The sequence below is a fragment of the Psammomys obesus genome, unplaced genomic scaffold (genome assembly GCF_907164565.1).
Source record: "Psammomys obesus unplaced genomic scaffold, mPsaObe1.curated_primary_1811, whole genome shotgun sequence".
NCBI lineage: Eukaryota > Metazoa > Chordata > Mammalia > Rodentia > Muridae > Psammomys > Psammomys obesus.
The window spans coordinates 550,121-572,367 of record NW_026586550.1 but is presented as its reverse complement, the minus strand read 5'-3'; the positions used below and the strand labels follow the sequence as shown (position 1 = coordinate 572,367).

Here is a 22,247-nt window from a genome sequence, read left to right as displayed (position 1 = left end):
GTGGGCCATATTAGTAGAAACATGGAAGACAGTGGTGTTGAAGGTGATTTGAACTGTAGGGATGTGGCCCAAGAATTTTCAGAGGAAGTGAATTTTGGTGAGTTGCCTAGGACTTGTTCTTGTGATATTTTGGTGAGAAATGTGGCAGCTTTTTGCCCTTGCTGAAGAGTCTGCCTGAGACTAAGGTAAAGACATTTAGACTAGTTGCACTGGGAAAGGAAAACTCAAAACAGTCTAGCACAGACTCTGCCCTGTGGTTCACTCTTTTTTTTTTTTTTTAATATTAGTTACTTTGTATCCCAGCTGTATCCCGCTCCCTCATTCCTTCTCAATCCCATCCTCCCTCATCTCCTCCCTGCTCCTTTCCAAGTCCACTGATAGGGGAGGATCCGGGGTAAGATGATCACTCCTCACTTAGAAAGACAAATGGGATAGACATTGGATGTAAGAGAAAACAAGTAACAGGACAGGAGCCTACAACAGAGGGCCTCTGAAAGACTCTACCTAGCAGTGTATCAAAGCAGATACTAAAATTCATAACTAAACTTTCTGCAGAGTTCAGGGAATCATAAGAAAGAAAGGGGAGTTAACATGACCTGGAGCATATAGGAGCTCCACAAGGACCAAATATATCTGGGCATAGGAGTCTTTTCTGAGACTGAAACTCCACCAAGGACCATGTATGAATAGAACCTCTGCTCGAATGTAGCCCATGGTATTTCAGTATCCAAGTGGGTACCCTAGTAAGTGGAACAGGGACTATTTCTGACATGAACTCAATGGTGGGCTCTTTGTCCTCTCCCCCCACAAGGGAGTTGTAGCCTTGCTAGGCCACAGAGGAGAACTTTGCAGCCTGTCCTGAAGATACATGGTTCACTCTTATGAAAAGCATTTTGATGAAGTGGAGCAATCTTAGAATAAAAAGATGCAAAATGTATTGTTAAAAAAATTTAAAAGGTAACAGAAAGTGTAATGGAACTAAATCTTGTGTTTACAAGGCTAAACAGATTAAAGATGTTAAATGAAATTAAGAAATTGGGGTACATGTCTTTAATCCCAGCAGTCAGGAAAAAAAGGCATGCAGATCTCTGAGTTCAAGTTCAGCCTAGTCTACCAATGATTATTAGGATGGCCAAGCTAAGGCAGTAAAGCAAATTTAAAACAGAAAGCTGGTAAAGATGTAATTGAACAAGGGGGCTGAGTTCCAACCTCAGCAAGCTGCAGAAGTTTGTAGTTTCAGCTTTAGAATCAAGGATAGAAGAAAGGGGTCCTGGAATGTCCATCCATGACTAAAGAAAGCAATTGAGGTCAGGAATATGTCAAGGGTGTCCCTGCATGGAGGCCCAGAGAAGCCGTTGTGTGAAAAGGGTTATAGAATCTTCCTCCATATTTGAGGAAAGTTGCTGAGGCTAGGAGTGTGACAAGTGTGTCCCTTCATGGAAGACTAGACAGGTCACTGCATAAAGCTATTAAGGTGAAGCCTGGATTTCCTTAGAGACCTCAAAATGTTAGAGATGCCAGAGCAGTGGAATACCTGCCAAGGTAAGCTGCTAACAAGAAGTAGAAACAGCTCAAGATAAACTAATGTGTTGTAGTCAACAAAGCTAAAAGGCATTGAAGATATGAAGGATGTTTTTACATTAGCCATAGAAATACAGAGTTTGGAATTTACCGAACTGGTTTTTGGTCTTACTTTGTTTCAGTATTTTCTCTTATGCTCCCTTCCCTACATTTTAGAATGATAATGTATGACCTTTGCCATGGTGTGTTTGAAGTATGTCACCTATTTTTAATTTTTGTAATAGAAAGGATTAATGTAAAGAGATTAGATGAATCTCAGGAGAGATTTGAACTTTGGAATTTTAAACATTGTTGAGATGGTGACATAGTAGGGGGACTTTAGAAGTTGGACTGAATTAATTTTGTATTATGTAATTACTATATGCCTATGGGGGCCAAGGAATACAATGTGATGGTTTGAGCAGGTATTACCACCATGGTTTCGTGTGTTTGAGTGCTTAACCAACAGGGGTTAAGGGACTATTATGAGGTATGGCCTTGTTGGAGCAGGTATGACCTTGTTAAAGGAAGTGAATCACTGTGGAGCTGGGTGTTGAGGTCTTATATATGCTCAGGCTATGCCCAATAGTTTGACACTCCCCTTCTGCAGCCTGTGTTTCAAGATATAAAACTCTCAGCTTTTTCTTCATCACCTTGTCTGTCTGGATGCTGTCATGCTTCACACCGTGATGATAATGGACTAAGCCTCTGAAACTATTACCAGCCTTAATTAAAAGTTGTCCTTTGAGATCAGGCATGAAGATACCTCCAGAAGATCTTTTATAGTAGAGAATTGTTCTAGCAATTCTGGGTTTCTTGTTATTCCATATGAACTTGAGAATTTTTCTTTCAAGATCTGTAAAGAATTGTGTTGGTAATTTATGGGAATTGCATTGAATCTGCATTGCTTTTTTAAAGACAGCCATTTTTACTATATTAATCCTGCTAAGCCATGGGCATGGGAGCTCTTTCCATCTTCTCATATCTTCTTCTAATTCTTTCTTCAGAGACTTGAAATTTTTTTCATACAAGTCTTTGACTTGCTTGGTTAGGTTCACACCAAGGTATTTTATGTCCTTTCTGGATATTGTGAAGGGTGTTGTTTCCCTAATTTCTTTCTCAGCCCTTTTGTCTTTTGTATACAGGAGGGCTACTGATTTTTTTGAGTTAATTTTGTATCCGGCCACTTTGCTGCAGGTGTTTATCAGCTGTAGGAGTTCCTGGTAGAATTTTTGTGGCCACTCAGGTGTACTATCATATCATCTGTAAATATTGATACTTGGACTTCTTCCTTTCCTTTAATTGTCTTATTTTTTCTAGCAAGGACTTCAAGAACTATGTTGAAGAGATATGGAGAGAGTGGACAGCCTTGCCTTGTTCCTGATTTAAGTGGGATTGATTTAAGTTTCTCTCCACTGAGTTTGATGTTGGCTACAGGCTTGCTATATATTGCATTAACTATGTTCAGGTATGTGCCTTGTATTCCTGATCTCTTCAAAACTTTAAACCTGAATGGATGTTGAATTTTGTCAAATGCTTTTTCAGCATCTAAGGAGATGATCATGTGGTTTTTCTCCTTCAGTTTGTTTATATGGTGGATCACATTGATGGATTTCTGTATGTTGGACCATCCCTGCATGCCTGGGATGAAGTCTACTTAGTCGTAGTGGATGATATCTTTGATGTGTTCTTGTATTCAGTATCCCTGATCTTAAGCTGTACTATAGAGTAACAATACTAAAAACTGCATGGTATTGGCATAGAAACTGACTGGTGGATCAATGGACTCAAATAGAAGACCCTGAAATGAATCCATATACATACAGACACCTGTTTTTTGATAAAAAGCCAAAACCATTCAATGGAACAAAGATAGCATCTTCTACAACTGGTGTTGGTCTAACTGAATGTGTACATGTAAAAAAATGCAAATAGATCCATATTTATTACCATCCACAAAAACAAAATCCAAGTGGATCAACGATCTCAATATAAGACCAAACACACTGAACCTGTTAGAAGAAAAATTGGGGAAGAGCCTTGAACTCACTGGCACAGGAGACAACTTTCTGAACAGAACACCAACAGCACAGGCTCTAAGAGCAATAATCAATAAATGGGACCTCATGAAACTGAAAACCTTCTGTAAAGCAAAGGACACTGTCATCAGAACAAAACGACTGCCTACAAATTGGGAAAGGATCGTCTCTAACCGTATAACTGACAGAGGTCTAATATCCAGTATATGTAAAGAACTAAAGAAATTAAGAAGTTAAACAGCAACAAATCAAGTAATCCAATTAAAAAATGGGGCACTTGTGGAGCTCCAAATATATCTGGGCACAGGGTCTTTTCGGAGACTGACATTCAATCAAGGACCATGTATGGATATAACCTAGAGCCTCTGCTCGGATGTAGCCCATGGTAGCTCAGTAACCAATTGGTTTTCCATAGTAAGGGGAACAGGGACTATTTCTAACAGGAACTCAATGGCTGGCTCTTTGACCTCCCCACCCCCAAGGGAGGAGCAGTCCTGTTAGGCCACAGAGGAGGACTCTGCAACCAGTCCTGAAGATACCTGATAAAACAGGATCAGATGAATGGGGAGGAGGTCCCCCCATCAGTGGACTTGGAAGGGGGCAGGGTGGAAATGAGGGAGAGAGGGTGGGATTGGGAAAGAATGAGAGAGTGGGACATGGCTGGGATACAGAGTTAATAAAATGTAACTGATAAGAAAAAAATAAAATTAAAAAAATTTTAAAAATGGGGTACAGAGCTAAACAAAGAATTCTCAATAGAGGAATAGCAAATGGACAAAAAACACTTAAAGAAATGTTCAACATCCTTAGTCATCAGGGAAATGTAAATCAAAATGACCCTGAGACTTCACCTTACACCCATCAGAATGGCTAAGATAAAAAGTCAAGTGACAACATATGCTGGAGAGGTTGTGGAGAAAGGGGAACCCTCCTCTACTGCTGATGGGAATGTAAATTTGTACAAACACCCTGGAAATCAATCTGGCATTTTCTCAGTCAACTAGGAATAGCGCTTCCTCAAGTTCCAGCCATACCACTCCTAGGCATATATCCAAAAGAGGCTCAAGTACACAAAAAGCACATTTTCTCAACCATGCTTGTGGCAGCTTTATTCGTGATAGCCAGAAGCTGGAAACAACCCAGATGCTCCTCAGTTGAGGAATGGATACAGAAATTGTGGTATATCTATACAATGCAATATTACTCAGCAATAAAAAACAAGGAAATCACGAAATTTGGAGGTAAATGGTGGGATCTAGAAAAGATCATCCTGAGTGAGGTATCCCAGAAAGAGAAAGACACACAGGGTATATACTCACTTAAAAGGAGATATTAGACAAATACTATAGGATAAACCTACTAAAATCTGTACACCTAAAAAAAAACTAATCAGGAAGGAAGACTCTGGGTAAGATGCTCAATCCCCATTCAGAAAGGCAAAAAGGATGGATATCAGAAGAAGGAGAAAACAGGGAACAGGACAGGAGCCTCCCACAGGGGGCCTCTGAAAGACTTTACCCTGCATGGTATCAAAGCAGATGCTGAGACTTATGGCTAACTGTGGGGGGCCTTCTGGCACCTTGCTGCCCCAGAATTCTTGGCATTTGGTTTAATGACTATAGTGCATTCCTGGCTGACCTGGGGCTTGTGATAAGGTCATCTTTCTGAAACACCTTAAAACCTCCTCTCCCCTCAGGGCTTACCGAGTAACACTTGTGAGGAACTTTCCAAACAGTCGTAATTAACACACTTTGTGACTTGTTTGTTGGGTTGTCCTATGATACACCATTATTAGCACATCTTGTGACTCCTCTGGTGAGTCATCCTGTGATTCCTAGTTACTTAATAACCCCCCTAAAGGCAATTACATTCCTTTCACCCTGCCTATATAAAGGATATACTAAAAATAATAAACTGAGACCTTAATTAGATAAACTGTCTTGTGGAGTTTCTTGTCCCACTCCATTTTCACGCCCTCTCTTAGGGTCTTGTTTGACTGACCTGTAGGCCACGTCAGCCAACCTTAGGGCAGAGTGCAGGGAATCTTATGAAAGAAGTGGGAAATAGTAAGACCTGGAGAGGACAGAAGCTCCACAAGGAGAGCAACAGAACCAAAACAGAACCAAAAACAGTTGGAGACTGATACTCCAACCAAGAACCATTCATGGGGATAACCTAGAACTCCATCACAGATGTAGCCCATGGCAGTTCAGTGTCCAAGTGGGTTCCATTAGTAATGGGAATAGGGACTGTCTCTGACATGAACTGATTGGCCTGCTCTTTGATCACCTCCCCCTGAGAGGGGAGTAGCCTTACTATGCCACAGAGTAAGACAATGCAGCCACTCCTGATGAAACCTGATAGACTAGGATCAGAAGGAAGGAGAGGAAAACCTCCCCTATCAGTGGACTTGGGTAAGGGAATGCTTGGATAAGGAGGAAGGAGAGTGGGATTGGGAGGGGAGAAGGGAGAAAGCTACAGGGGGTATACAAAATGAATAAAGTATAATTAATAAAAATTAAAATAAAAAATATTTTTAAAATGTTGTCCTTTTTAAGAGTTGCCATGGTCATGATGTCTTTTAACAGCAATGAAATCCTAATAAGACAAAACTTTACTGTTTATTTTTTATAAAAATTAAATTTCTATGACTAACATAATTAAAATCAATAAGTGTATGAGTCCTATGCTTTAAAAAATTGATATGAATTATGCTGATCTTGAAAAATATTGGTAGTAGAGTCTTCTCTAATGTTCATGTGCATATTGGTCCCAGGAAGCTAAGTAGATTTCTAGTACCGGGTATCATTCCCCTCCTATTGAGTGGGTCGTAAGTCTAACTACACAGCTGCCACTGATATGAGATTACTACTTATTGCATCTTTTTATACATATCTTGCCATGCTGATAATTGTCATGATTAATAAGTGTTGCATCTGGGTAGAACAAATTAATTTCTTTCCTATTTTGCTATCTTGATTTTTTTTTCTAGAATTATGGAGGCTAGACCACAGGAAAAAGGTTTACATGTCAGATCCATCTTGAATCATCTGAGTATTGTGTCCTGATGTGTAGTGTCTTGAGCAGTGTAGCCAGCTACTCAATCCCTGAAATACAAACAAGAACTCCTGCCTGGAGGCTGTCTCCCAGCATCTCACAAAGTCAGGAGGGCAGGAGACTAGATACCTGCTGGGAATGGGCAGACAAGAACCACACAGGGATCACACACTCCAGGAAGAGCTGATGGCTAGTGCAACTATAATTCCAAAGAACAAAGGTTATATAACCCTTGGGGGGGGGCCTCCAAGAATAGGTGCACATAACTGGTTGGAAATAGGCCTTCAAGAATGCTTGATTTGCATTATACAGCCTGCTTCTATTATAAGAATAGAAACTCAGTACCTAATTAACATGTGGGCTCTGAAGGGGTAGAAAGCAGGCAAATGTGTCAGAGGCCATATAACCATCTATCAAGTATGGCTAAGGAAGTCTGTGTCTAAAGATACTCTCCAAATGAAGTCATGCTGAGAGCAGGGACACCTCAGAGGGGAGGGAGTCCTGCCTTTAACACCCAGCTCACAATGGCCATCTGGATCAGGTGAGAACTGCAACCCATCAGGGTTTCTCTAATAAATCTATATTGTTTTAGCACTCACATGGTCTACCCTCCCCAAACATTTGAAAGTAGGTTTTGTCTTGTACTTGGATTTTTTTTAGACTATGTTTTTTGTCTGCTTGTTTTTGTTTTCTTTCTTTGTTTATTGTTTTGTTTGTTTCTTTATGTGGGGAATGTTATATGCTCAAGTGCTTTAATTTTCTTCAGTTCACACAAACACAGGTACACACACATACACACACACCTTCCTTCCCCCCAAACACATAATCCATCCACACACATGCTTATATCTATTGTGTATAATTTTAGGGAAATTTAAAATAAAATGATTCCTTGAAAGTTTATCAAACAACCTTGGTGTTATTTGTCCTTTGTCCTACTTTAGATATTACTGACCTCCTTCCTTCACCTTACTTGGAGCATCCTCTCCTTTTCTGATTATTCACTTCATATCATGTATCCTGCTGTGTTCCCCTGAAGTTCCACCCATATCCTTGCTATGGTCTCTCTATACTTTCCTGGTTTCTGTGGTGACTTCATGTTGTATATTCACTTTTGAGGAACCACAGATAATATATAACATGTGGCATTTGCTACTTCACTCAATCATTTGCCTGAAGAGTTCACGATTTTATTTTTATTTAAATGAATAATAAAATATGAATAGTGTCTAATTGATAGTATTCAGACCTGCTCATTATCTATTCATTTTTGATGGATATTTATGTTGGTTCCATTTCCCGGAAACTGAATAGGGCAGTTATATACATTGCTGAGCAAGTGTTTGTAAAGAAAGATGTCCAGGCCTTTGGGCTTCTGCTAAGGAATGGCATAGCTGAGTCATGTGGAACATTTATGTTGAGTTTTTGTTGAGAGTTCTCCAAACTGATGTCCAGCAGGACCACACCAATTTGACTTCCCAGCAACAGTGTATGAGGGTTCATTTTTCTACACAGTCTTGAGAGCATTTTTTGTCAGGTGTTTTGTTATTTTATTCAATTTGACTGGGGTATGGCAAAAATCTCAAAGTTACTTTTAATTCACATATTTGTAATTGCTAAGAATGGTGAAAATCCTAAAAGCAGAAAGATACAAAAGGTATATACTCACTTACATAGACCTATAAGATAGAATAAACATACTAAAATCTATACACCTAAAGAAGATAAACGAGAAAGAGGACCTGGGGTAAGATGATCAATCCTCACTTAGAAAGACAAATGGGATGGACATTGGATGTAGGAGAAAATAAGTAACAGGACAGGAGCTTACCACAGAGGGCCTCTGAAACATTCTACCTAGCAGTGTATCAAAGCAGATGCTGAGACTCATAACCAAACCTTCAGCAGAGTACAGGGAATCATAAGAAAGAAGAGGGAGTTAATATGACCTGGAGAAGACAGGAGCTCCACAAGGACCAAATCTATCTGGGCATAGGGGTCTTTTTTGAGACTGTTTCTCCAACCAACGACTATGTATGGATATAACCTAGAACCTCTGCTCGGATGTAGCCCATGGTAGCTCAGTAACCAAGTGGGTTACCCTAGTAAGGGGAACAGGGACTATTTCTGACAGGAACTTAATGGTGGGCTCTTTGATGCTCCCCACCAATGGAGGAGCAGTCCTGCTAGGCCACAGAGGAGGACTTTGCAGCCAGTCCTAAAGATACCTGATAAACCAGGGTCAGATGAAAGGGGAGGAGGTCCTCCCCAATCAGTGGACTTGGAAAGGGGCAGGGAGGAGTTGAGGGAGGGAGAGTGGGATTGGGAAAGAATGAGGGAGCGGGATACAGCTGTGATACAGAGTTAATAAAATGTAACTAATATTAAAAAAAATAAAAAAATAGGAGATTAAATAAAAAAAAGGAATGGTAAAAATTTTTGAGGTGCTTCTTAGTCATTTTAATTTCTATTACTAGAAACTCTGTGTAGATGCTTAGACCATTTTTTGTTATTTCTTTTCTTGAATTTATAATATCATATCACTGTAATGTAATATACCTTGGTCTTTCAATTTCATGCTGTTTTATTATTAATTTTTGTTCTATGTATATATGATATTTTGTCTCCCTGCCTATTTTTAATTAGGTCATTTGTTTCTTTAATCTTTGTTTCCTGAGTTATTTGTATATTCTGGTTATCTGTACACTAAGGTTTCTTTTTTTTTAATTTTTAAAATTATTTTTTTCTATTAATTACAGTTTATTCATTTTGTATTCCCCCTGTACCTCCCTCCTCCTCACCCAATCCTCCCCTCCCTCTTCCCCACCTGTGTCCCTCTTCCAGTCCACTGAAAAAGAACATCCTCCTCCCCTTCCCTCTGACCCTAGTCTATCAGGTCTCATCAGGAGTGGCTGCATTGTCTTTCTCTGTGGCCTGATAAGACTGTTATCCCCTGAGGTGGAGGTGATCAAAGAGCAGGCCAATCAGTTCATGTCACACAGTTCCTGTCCCCATTACTATGGAGGCCACTTGGATACTGAACTGCCATAGGCTACCTCTGTGCAGGGGTTCTAGGCCATCTCCATGAGTGGTCCTTGGCTGGAGTATCAGTTTCAGAAAAGACCTCTGTGCCAGACTTTTTGGATCTGTTGCTGTCCTTGTGGAGCTCCCGTTCTTTCCAGGTCTTTCTATCTCCCCATTCTTTTATAAGATTCCCTGCACTCTGCCCTAAGTTTGACCATGAGTCTCAACAACTACCTAGATATACCCTGCAGGGTAGACCCTTTTAGAGGCCCTCTGTGGTAGGCTCCTGTCTTGTTCCCTGTTTTCTCCTTCCTCCAATGTCCATTCTCTTTGCTTTTCTGAATGGGGATTGCGCATTTTAGCCAATGCACAACTAATCCTTCCTGATTAGTTTCCTTAGGTGTACAGATTTTAGTATGTTTACCCTATATTATTTGTCTAGTATCCACTTATGAGTGAATATATACCCTGTGTTTATTTTCATATCCACAGATAAGTATACATGCTTCCTACCATCAAGAAAGCTTCTCTTCACAGCAAACGGAGATGGTGACAGAAACCATAGGAGATGCAATATAGAGATCTTGGGCCACCCAGGTAAAACTGAAACAACTCCCTTACTGTTGCTGCATTTGGGGCTCAGGGAGCATCACAGAAGATGGGAGAAGAAATACTCAATGAGACAGAATACTAAAAATTCTGAAGTGAAATGGTATCTTTTTTAGAAATGGCTGTATAAACAAGACTGGAACAATGGCAGTAATAGACAATGGAAGGGTAAGATTTTATTGGGTTCTCCTACTAGATATAGAATTAAGAACAACTAATGATTGCTGGAGACGGCTACTGTATCACATGCATGACAGTATGTGGCAGAGAGGAGAAAGGCTATGCCGAAGCTCAGAGTTCTGACCTGTGGATATCAGAATAATTAGGAGCCAAATAATCCCTGAAAAAGGTGAGTCTGAGATGACCATCATTCTGGCACCAGGAAGTCCAGACAGGATGATAGCCAGAGATAACCACCAATCTGGTACATAAGCCCAGATGGGTTCCCAGAGCTGATGACCACCACACCAGTGCCATGGAGCCTAGACAAGTAGCTAGCCTGAGATGACCACCAGTCTGGTGGTGCACATGCCTGGAGAGGCAGACCACACCTGAGGTGACCCCTGCCTAGTGCCCTAATTCAAGAATGTGAACATAGCACTCCTGACATCACTCCTGGGACAACCCATGACACTCAGAGATACCCCACATCACTAAGAAGTGCAACAAAGTGGTGGATAAATGGAAGAGAAAGAGAAACAGAAGATGTGCAAACATAAAGAGAGGCAAAATTGAAAACTCAAGGGTTGTGAGGGATATGAGTAGCCAGTGATAGCACCTGGGACCATGGTGGAGTCCCTGCCTGTGCTGCCACTGGTGGCCACATCTGGGTCAGTGGCCTTTCAGGAGCAGGGGTCTGTTACCATCAAAGTTCTAGTGGACACCTCTGATGTGAGTTGTCACCAGGGGAGAGGTTGATGTTTGAGGCCTGTGCAGAACTGGTCCCACCTAACCTGGGCATTGTAGAAGAGCTGGCCCTGAAAGCATGAGAGCAGGAGAGATGACCCTACCCCTAGCCGGGTGCAGTATTAAGGAGTGTGGGGCCACACACTGTGAGAGTTTCAGAAGAATTGGCCCTGAGGATACTAGAGAGAGCTGGCCCTACCACTCTTCTTCCATGTGGTATCATGGAAGAAAGAGGGATACCTTATTATTCTCTTTCCTCTCTCCACCTGCATCCAAAGGGAGACTTGGCCCTGAGATCATGAGAGCAGGAGAGCTAGTCCAGTCCCTCACCAGCTGTAGTAAGCACCTTGCCTGAGCAGCACAGAAGAGCTGACTCTGGTTGTAGGGGTTGCAAGTGAACCATCCCTCGAGGGTGTAAGCACAGAAGAGCCTTGCCTCTTGTCTTCTGGTGTGGTGGTGTGGACAAGGGAGAGATGCCCTCACCCCTTCCAGCATTCCTTGCCACCTATGGCAGGTGGGAGAGTTGGCCTTGGGGTTATGAGAATAAAAAGGCCAGTCATAGAGGCTGGAGAGATGGCTCAGCGATTAAGATCACCAGCTGCTCTTCCAGAGGACCAGGGTTCAACTCCTACCACCCATCTGGCTGCTCACAGCTATATGTGACCCCGTTTCCAAAATGTCTGACAACCCTTCACATTAAGGCACATAAAATAAAATAAAAACTAAATAAATTATTTATTAAATATAAAAATAAAAATTTAATTAAAAAAAAAAGCCAGTCATGTTCCTCACCAGTTTCAAAACCTTGCCTGGGCAGCAGGGTGGAGGTATGCCCGGGTGCAGAGGATGCCAGTGAGCTGGCCCAAAGGCAGGAAGGCAGGGCTGCTGGTAGTCTGGCCAGCTCAGCTACCTCTTAGGCCCAGATACAGGATTTGAAATGGTCCACCCCAACATCTTCCTCATCAATGAACTGCTGTCCTTCATGAGAGGTCCAGTCCTACAGATCGAGAACTACAGGATCTCCATGACAAAAGGCAATAACAGAATATCTGAGTGACGTCCCAGTGAGGTTCCAGTACTGGCAGAGTACCAGAAGCTAGAGACCTTGAACCAGACCAATGTGTCATTGCAATGAACATTGCAAGCCAAGTGTAGACTAAAAGGTACACTGTGAAACAACTATGGTTTCCACAAGATTTTTTTCTCTCTTGAGGGAGTTGGGGTGGTGGAGGATGAGCTGAGGGAGATATGAGTAGGATTGGAGTACATAGTGTGAAATTTACAAAGAACAAATAAAAAGTATAAAAGTTGTTTATTTCCTCAGAAAAGGAGAGGGGGAGTTGGGAAGAGAATTGTAGGAATTCACAGTTTGGGCTATGCAGAGTGTTTCTTTGTTCTAACAAGGTTCAGGCCTGGAAGCTTCTAGCCTCCTTACAATATAATCTGCAAACCTGAGCCATGAAGGCTTCAGCTTCCAGACTCCATCTGTTAACCTAGGTCTACAGATCTCAGCCTACAAGACTTACTGATGAATTAACTTACCCTTTCTAACTCTATCTGAACTCTCCCTTCCTGGTTCAACTCAGCTGTTCTGGCTCAAACTCCTCTCCAAGCTCTCCAGTTAGGTCTGACTTCTCTCTCAGCTTCTGACTGAGTTGTTCTGGCAGTACATTCTAATCTGGCTCCTCCTCATTCTCTGGCTTGCTCTTTCTGCAACCTGACTTTCTAAAACTGTTGTTAGCATATAGACAGCTCTGCTCTCGGTTGCTTAGCAATCTGATGTCTTCACCTCCCTCTCTGCTAGAAAGAGGCAGTAGGGAATCACCTTTCTTCCTCTTCCCTTGCATTCTCTGCTTGTCCCTCTGTCTGTCTCACTCCCCAGTAAGCTCTCCCACACTATCTGTCTGTCTTTATCTCAACTTCCCATAATAACTTCTTTGCACTACTCCTGTTGAACAGCAACTAATGTTTATATCATAGCAACTGTCCCTTTAAAACTATCAGGCATACCTTCTCACTCCACTACTTCAGGGACTTCAACTCTACTCTTCCTGCTCCCCTTGCCCTTCCCCTAAGGAATCTCTTTCTCCTGTTCCTGAGACTTGGGCAAATACTATCTCTTACTCATTCTGTCAGATTTTTCTCTGATTCCTCATTTTGTCTGCCCCTCAATGAGATGTCACTTTCAAATTTACCTTTCTTTCATTGTTTGGGATTAAAGGTGGTGTCTGCATTCTAGCCAGTTCACAAAGACCTAGAAGGTCTTTAGATGTGATTCCTTGCCAGAACTTCCTTGTTGCTAGATTAAAATTGATCTATAAAACGTTTAAAGAAAAAAGGACTCATCAGTTTAGTGATATACTAGTAGACACACACACACACTTAAAAACAATAAAATAACAGAAGTAGGAGTCATATGATTCTGTCTCACATAAAACATTTTAAAAATGAAGTAAAAATAACAAATGCAAAATTAGATTGTTTATAGAGAAAATCTTTAGAAAAAGGTTCTGGTTTGACAAAAAGAAAATGTTAACAAGGCTTTTTAAAATAACCATATATTTAAGGTATTATTAAGGAAGTTATATCAGGAAAATGTGTATGAAGATGAGTCCATAATTAACAGTAAATAGTTTTGAAATAATTACTAAAAGTTTGTTGAGTCTATTTTTTTGCCATATTATTAGAATGAAAATCTCTAACTTGAGCAGATAATAGATGTACATTACTGATCCTTATGTTCTCAGTTTTACAAAGAGTGCTATTTGTGTACAGAAGTTTTTCAATTAAATATATTGAGTGCATAAATCGATGATGCAAAAATAAAAATAAAATATAAGAAAATAACTCAAACTTTAAAAATCAAAAGTAATTTCTGATGTGAAAAATGTAGTGACTACTGAAATTTCCTGCATCTTATCTTCTGAAATGGATACTATCAGTCAAGTTCAAGATTTTTCTTCCAGTATACCTGAGGAATTAAAGAATTAATTTTATTTTAATTAGCATAAAACTGTAAACATTATGAATACTAAACATTAAACTAAACAATACCCAATCCACATAGCACCAGCTTGTGCAGATTTAAAAAAAAAAAAAAGCTAACATAAAAATGTGGACAGATTAAAAAAAATGTATTTTAGATGAAAAACCAAACTTATAAAAATTATTAAATGCTACAGTTTTCTTATTGTTTTATGTATGTATTTGTATATGCACATAACTATGTATGTGCCTCTATGATGACTGAATTCAGTATCTTTATAGGCATAGAAAACCAGGAATTATACAAACTGATGACATATTAGAAGTTGAGAATGAAAATAAAGGTGAGGTTGTTGAAATAAGAATGGTCCATACAGGCTCATATATTTAAATGCTTGTTCTGTAATTGATGGAATTGCTTGGGGAAGATTAGGAGATGTGGCTTTGTTGTAGTACAGGAGACTCCAGTGGTAGGATCTGAGGTTTCAAACCCCAAGCCATTCTTAGATACTTCTCTATCTGCCTCTTACTTATGGATCAAGAATTAACTTCTAAGTTAGTGCTGTAGCACAAGCCTCTTGCCTGCCACCTTCTACCTGTTTCCATATTTCTTTTTCTTGTGGTCATGGAATTAAGCTCTGGAAATAGAGGCCCCAGTAAAGTCTTTCTTCACTCTTCTATATGTCATCTTGATCAAAATGCCTTAACACAGTAATAAAACAAGCAACCAAGACAACAATATAGAAAAAGAAGAAATTTCACTGTTACTCCATATATGCATTACTCATGAATTTACTTACATGTTTGCTATATATTGTGTAGTCATTTCTTTTGATTGAAACATGCTCTTAAAAGGAGAAGGTGATTTTTGTGGTAATGTCTTAAATTTTTATTTATTCTTTAATAATGATATATTTATAGGCTGCATTCTTTCTCTCCCTTCCTCTCTCTAGAAATATATATATATATATATATATATATATATATTTTAAAATGTGTGTAAATTGCATCAAGAGTTGCAAAGCTTAGTTCTGCTTCAATAATCAGGAGAGTAAAGAAATATACTTAACCTGTTTTGTTTTGTTTTTGAGTTTTCTCATAGAAGTAGTTATCTTAAAAAATGTGAGAATAACCTAAGACAGCACAGCAAGAATATTCAGGTTGGGTTTGTACATGTGTTTACAAATTGCATTCATATTAATCAAAATCAAGTTTAGTGTTCATTTCTCTATACTAATTAGAAATCAACACTCATTTTCACACTCTATTCATTTTGATAATATTGTTTAAAAATTTCTTGGTACTCCATGCAGTATAATTGTATTCCAATAAAAGTCTGTTCAGCATAATCACAAACAAGTTGGAATCAAATAATAGTATTACTTCACTCTTTTTTTTCTCCATGTCTAACAGAAATCTTCCTATGTGGCACTGTACTAACTTTAAAAAAAAATAGGAAATCTACTTGATTATTTAAAAAGACTGAAAGAAAAAATCATCACCATCATAAAAAAATACAAAATAAGAGAATATAAAGAAGTTAATCCATGTTACTATATCCGTTGATGGTTGTTTTTGTATGGTAATAGCTATGTGTTTTTATTATTATTCCAGCTTAGATATTTTTGTTTGTTTTCTGAGACAGGGTTCCTCTGTGTTGCCTTGGCTGTCCTGGACTCACTTTGTAGACTAGGTTGGCCTTGAGCTCACAGATATCCATCTGTCTCTGCCTCTCAGATAGTGCTTTTAAAAATTATATTCAGGTTTTGTTTTGAGTACGTAAAGATTTAAAGAATAACAGGATATTTTTAAAATTTTAATTTTATTTCAGTTTATTTCCATTTCAAGGGTGACCCCTCCCTTTTCTCCTACCAGTTGCCCTTCCTCTCCTTCTCTTTTCCCTTCTTCCCCTTCCCTCCTCTCAGAAAAGAGGAGCTCCCCTCACCAAGTATCAACCATCCCCAGCACATCAAGTCACATTAGGACTGAACATATCCTCATTGACTGAGGCCAGGCAAGGCAACCCTGCCAGGCAGAAGTAATCCAAAAGCAGGCAATAGAGTCATGTTAGAAACATCCCCCCACACACACACACACTCACCAGACAACCTACATGAAGACCAAGCAGATTTTCCAATTTAAAATATCCACCTGAACTCCGAGATGATTATTCTTAGAAGAGCCTCCTGATAAGATGTGCATAACAAAGCATTTCTTTGGTACTTTCTACAAATGCAGTCTAGATGCCTGCTATTAAGGTGCTAACATTTATCTTCAAACAACAAACTGATTTTTGTTTATGCAACCTGCTTTATTTGGACAAACAATTCTGAAATGTGTATAGGGACCTATGACATTCAATGAGCCAGCAAAAATTAAGGATAGTCCTTGTCAGAGCTACACTAAATTACAAAGCCTCTTAAATTTTACTGTTACATACATGAGGAGTTATATTTTTATTTTAACTTACATGAAATCACTTCCTATTTTTCATTTATAAAAACATAACAAAAATTACAATATTCATGTTGTTAGACATGTTTGATTTGAGAGAGCTGTAGAAACCCTCTGTGGCAATTAGAAAGAAAGTAAATTCTACACAGAGAAATTTCTGGTAAGTTGAGAATCTCAAAAATTATGCTAGGAAAAGAGCAAAATCTTCAGTTCTTTAACTTTTGGGAATTATCAGTAAGGATAAAACTACTTAGGTTTACTTAAGAAATAAATGGATTTTTGTTCTCATTTTATTTTATTATTTTAGATGCTTGTTTGTATCCTAATGAGAGAGAGAGAGAGAGAGAGAGAGAGAGAGAATTTGGAGGGGAGTGGGAAAGTTTAATTTTTAAAAATCTACCTATAATAAAAACCAGACAAATAAAAACATCCACAGACTTTGGAGGAAAATAAAGGAAAGCCAGATGATTGATAAACAGGTGATAGATAGCCACAGATAGCTGACAGATGAATATCAATGTACATGTTAAAATAATTTAGAATACAGAAATGTCCTTTTCCCCAAAATTCACTTACTAAATTTTAATTCTGAACTTCTTTACTACATTTAAAGTCTGAGATCTTGAAAACATCAATGTTTCTTCAGTGCACCCTGCTTTATTATTATTTGTCAAAAATCTCTATGCTGTCTTGGTATAGTTGATGGCTAACTCAATGGCAGAAATGTAAATTGATAGAAATTTAGGAGTCTACTTTGTTGTTTTAAAAATCTCATTTGACATAGGGACAAAAGTCACAAAAATGTTAGCTGAAACTGTGAGTTAGTGGAAAGGTCAAGACTGACATCCTCCCAGGGTAACTCCATGTTGTTTCCAGGTGTTTGTTTACACCCCTGGAACACCACATTTTTCTCTACTTTTGTATGCTTGATTTCTAGAATAATAAAGGCTGAATCCTGACTCTACCTAAAGTGTTCCCTGCAGTTATATCTGATTAGTGGACCTAATTTTCTTCTGCCAGGATATTCAGTAATAAATGATGGGCTAAAATAGGTATTCTCAATGGGGAAAACCAAAAAAGAATGAAAACCACAATGAGCTCTGAAATGCTTACATAAGAAGGGAAAGGCAGCTATAAAAGCAGCTATTAAAGATGCCAGGAAATTTCTCAACACTTTAAATAGTGTTAAATTTTTAAATGCTGTACTAGCAAGCAGAGCTGGAGTAGATTGAATTAAGCTTCATTATTGATTCCCCAAGACATTGTTGGTGTGGTGCCCATTTAAACACATTACCAGATACTTAAGTGTAATTTATAATGTTTTGAAGAACATTTACCTCATTTAAAAAGCTAATAACATCATTCAAATGAGAGAAGGTGTCAGGACTCACTATATAGAAATGCTAGATGCAGACATAGTGTCCATTAGAGTAGAAACCAAACAGAGTTTTACATAACATTTTGAATTGGGTATTTCAAAAAGAAAAGTCTTTTAATGATATAACTGCATTACCAGCTGTAATTATGAAAGTCAATTAAATAATTGTGGTTAGGATAATCTATGACATTATGGAGATATAATGGGAGACTATGTGGGAACTGGAAGAGTCCAATGCATCTATAATTCAAAATGGCCTTCTATGTGAATAGGTATTTAGTTTATACCAATTTTCACATTTGCATATTTATACTGTGTACAGCTTTCTCCCTTTCTCTAAAAATCTGTCACCTGCAATAAATTTTACTCAGTGTTTTACATAATGCAATCTCTAGTCAGAATTTGAAAAAGAGGAAGTATTCATTTAAGTTTATGTGTGTAATAATATGAGTTACTTATTCTCAAGTGAGTGCTAATATTTGGCTTGTGCATTGCTTCCTTCTCAGTACTCGTACTAATGGCTTAAGAACATATTTTTAAAAAAATAAAAGACTCAGACATTTCATTTATTTATTTATTTATTTATTTATTTATTTATTTATTTATTGTGAACCTTTTTTTACTCCCTCCCAATTCTCCCTCTCCCCTGTGCCTCAGATAAGAGGAACCTCACCCCCTACCACCTCATACCAGCACATCAAGTAGCATCAGGACTTAGTGCATCTTCTTCCCCTGTGGCCTGGCAAGGTAGCCCTACCAGCAGGAAGTGACTGAAAAGTAGTCAACTGAGTCATATCAGAAACAGTCCCTCTCTTCTTTCTAGGATACCCATATGTTGGTCAAGCTACTCATTGTCTATGTATGTGTAAGGGTCTTAGGTCTTGTCCATGCATGGTCCTTGGTTAGTTCTGCTTAGCTGCCTCCCTCCCTGTGTCCAAGAGAGTTGGCTCTGTTAGTTTTCATGTGGAGCTCCTATCTCCTCTGGGTCATTCTAGTCTTCTCCTATTTTCTACAAGATTCTCTGAGCTATGCCCAATGTTTGGCTGTGAGTATCAGCATCTGTTTAGATCCACTGCTGGGTCGAACCTCTCAGAGGAAAGCTATGCTAATCTCCTATCTGCAAGCATAGAAGAGTACTGTCAGTACTATTAGGTGTTGGCTCTTCTGTGGGCTGTGTCTCAGGTTCGGCCAGGGATGGATTAGACATTCCCCCAATACCTGCTTTAACTTTACCTCTGCACATCTCGAAAGCAGGGTAAACTATGAGTATATGTTTTTGTGAGTGGTTTGGTGTTCCCTTCCTTCATCTAGGAGTCCAATCTAGTGAGATGGTGGCCTCTTCAGTTATTATGATCCCTGCTACTAAGAGTCTCAGCATGAGTTACCGCACATCCTCCCCGGAACTTAACCTTTCTTAGGTCTCCCACTTCTTTCAGAGATGTCTCCACTCATGGTTCTCCTCCATTTGCAAGCCCTCTGTCCTCCCTCCTCCTTTCCACAGTATGGTCTATACCTTCATTTCTCTCTCTTCTCATTCTTCAACCCTGATCACTTGCTTCAACCACTTCTGCTACCTATTCTATTTCCACTCCTTGGGTTTTCCTTGTTACTTATCTTCTTTGAATCTATGAATTGTAGTATGGTTATCCTGTAGTATAGGAGTAATATCTGCTTCTAAGTGAGTACATACAATGTTTGTCTTTCTGAGTCTGGGTTACCTCATTAGGGAAGATCAACTCTAATTCTACCCGTTTGCGTGCAAATTTCATGATTTCCTTGTGGTTTTTTTTTTGTTGTTGTTGTTGTTGTTTTTCTTTTTTAATAGCTGAGTAGTATCCCATTTTGTTACTGTAACACAATTTCTTTATGTATTTTTCAGTTGAGAAAATTTGGGTTGTTTCCAGATGCTGGCTATTACGAATAAAGCTACTTTGAGCATGGTTGAGCAAATGTCCTTGTATGCTGGAACACATTTTGGGTATATGACCAGGAGTGGTATATAGCTGGGTTTTGAGGTAGAGCTATTTCCAATTTTCTGAGAAAGCACCGGATTGATTTCTAAAGTAGTTGTACAAGTTTGCAGTCCCATCAGCAATGGAGGAGTGTTCATCTTGCTCTACATCCTCACCAACATGTGCTGTCACTTGATATTTGTTCCTAGCCATTCTGATGAGTAAAAGATTGAAACTCAGAGTCATTTTAATGTGCAATTCCCTGATAACTAAAGATATTAAATATTTCTTTAAGTGCTTCTTGCCAGTCTAGATTCCTCTGTTGACAATTCTCTGTTTAGCTCTGTACCCATTTTTTAATTGGATTGTTTGTTTGTTTGTTTGTTTGTTTTGGTGTATGATTTCTTGAGTTCTTTATATATATTTTAGAAATTAGCACTCTGTCAGATGTAGGGTTGGTGAAGATCTTTTCACAATCTGTAAGTTGCCATTATGTTATATTGACAGTGTCCTTTGCCTTGCAGAAGCTTTTCAGTTTCACGAGGTCCCATTTATTAATCATTGATCTTAGTGTCTGAACTGTTGGTGTTTTGTTCAGGAAGTTGTCTCCTGTGCCAGTGAGTTCAAGGCTCTTCCCTACTATCTCTTCTATTAGATTTAGTGTGTCTGGTTTTATATTGAGGTCTTTGATCCACTTGGACTTTAGTTTTGTGCAGGGTGATAAATATGGATCTATTTGCATTTTTCTATATGTAGACACCCAATTCACTCAGCACCATTTGTTGAAGATGCTTTTAAAAATTGTGTTTTTTTTTTTTTTACCATTTATTCACTTTATATCCTGATGGTAGTCCCCTCCCTCATCTCCTCCCAACCCCACCATCCCTCATTCTCCCCTTCCCCTGGTCCACTGAAAGAGTCCTCTTCCCCTACTATCTGACCAATATTATTAAGTATAGTCAGGACTGCATAGATCTTCTACCTCTGTGGGTTAGTAAGATTGCCCCTCTAGGGAGAAGTGATCAAAGGGCAGGCAACCTAGTTCATGTCAGAGACAGCTCCTGCTCCCCTTACTAGGGAACCCAAGTGGAGACTGAGCTGCCTATGGGTTACATCTGAGCAGGGGTTCTAGCTCCTCTCCGTGCACGGTCCTCATTTGATGCAACAGTCTCTGCAGGAACCCCTGGGTTCAGAACTTTTAGTTTTGTTGGTCTCCTTGTGGGGATCCTGTCCTCTCCATGTCCCTCTAATACCATCCCTCTCTTCCTCCGTAAGACTCCCTGTGCTTTGCTTAAAGTTTGGTCCTGAATCTCATCATCTGCTTTGATCCTTTGTTAGGTGAATTCTTTTAGAGTTCCCTCTAGAGTAGACTCCCAGCCTATTTCCTCTCTTCCACCTCTTCTAGAGTCTATCCTGTTTGCCATTCTAAATGAGACTTAAGCATCTTCCCTAGGGTCCTCCTTAGTGTTAAGCTTCTTTAGGTCTGTAGATGGCTATCCTATATTGTACTGCTAATATCTACTTATTAGTGAATGTATACCATGCCTGTCTTTCTGTTTCTGTCTTCTCTTTTTACTTCTGGAGATCGTCCTCCTCACTCAGGATGTTTTATATCCATTTGCCTGCAAATTTCATGATTTCCTTGTTTTTAATAGCTGAGTAGTATTCCATTGTGTAGATGTACCACAATTTCTGTTTCTATTTCTCCATTGAGGAACAACTAGGTTGTTTCCAGATTCTGCCTATTACAAATAAAGCCATTATGAACATATTTGAGCAAATGTCCTAACTGAATGGTGGGACATCTTTGGGTATATACCCAGGAGTGGTATAACTGGATCTTGAGGTAGTCCTATCCCCAATTTTCAGACAGCACCAGATTGATTTCCAATGTGATTGTACAAGTTTGCACTCCCACCAGCAATGGAGAAGGGTTCCAATTTTTAATTGGATTATTTGGTTTGTCAGTGTTTAATTTCTTGAGTTCTTTATATATTTCTTTACATATTCTGGATATTAGACCTCTGTTGGATATAGGGTGGGCAAAGATATTTTCCCAGTCTCTAGGCTGTCATTTTGCTATGTTGACAGTGTCCCCTCTGCTATACAGAGGTTTTTCAGTTTCATGAGTTCTCATTTATTAATTGTTGATCTTAAAGGCTGCGCTATTGGTGCTCTGTTCAGGAAGTTGTTTCTAGTACCAAGGAGATCAAGGTTCTTCCCCACATTTTCATCTAACATATTTAGTGTGTCTGGCTTTATATTGAGGTCTTTGATCCACTG

The 22,247-nt window shown here is 39.1% G+C and overlaps 1 pseudogene; it reads left to right on the top strand.

Moving 5' to 3' along the window:
* Positions 1–10,509: 10,509 nt before the first annotated feature.
* LOC129672647 (small nucleolar RNA SNORA17) lies at positions 10,510–10,627 on the top strand (annotated as a pseudogene).
* The last annotated feature ends 11,620 nt before the right edge of the window (positions 10,628–22,247 follow it).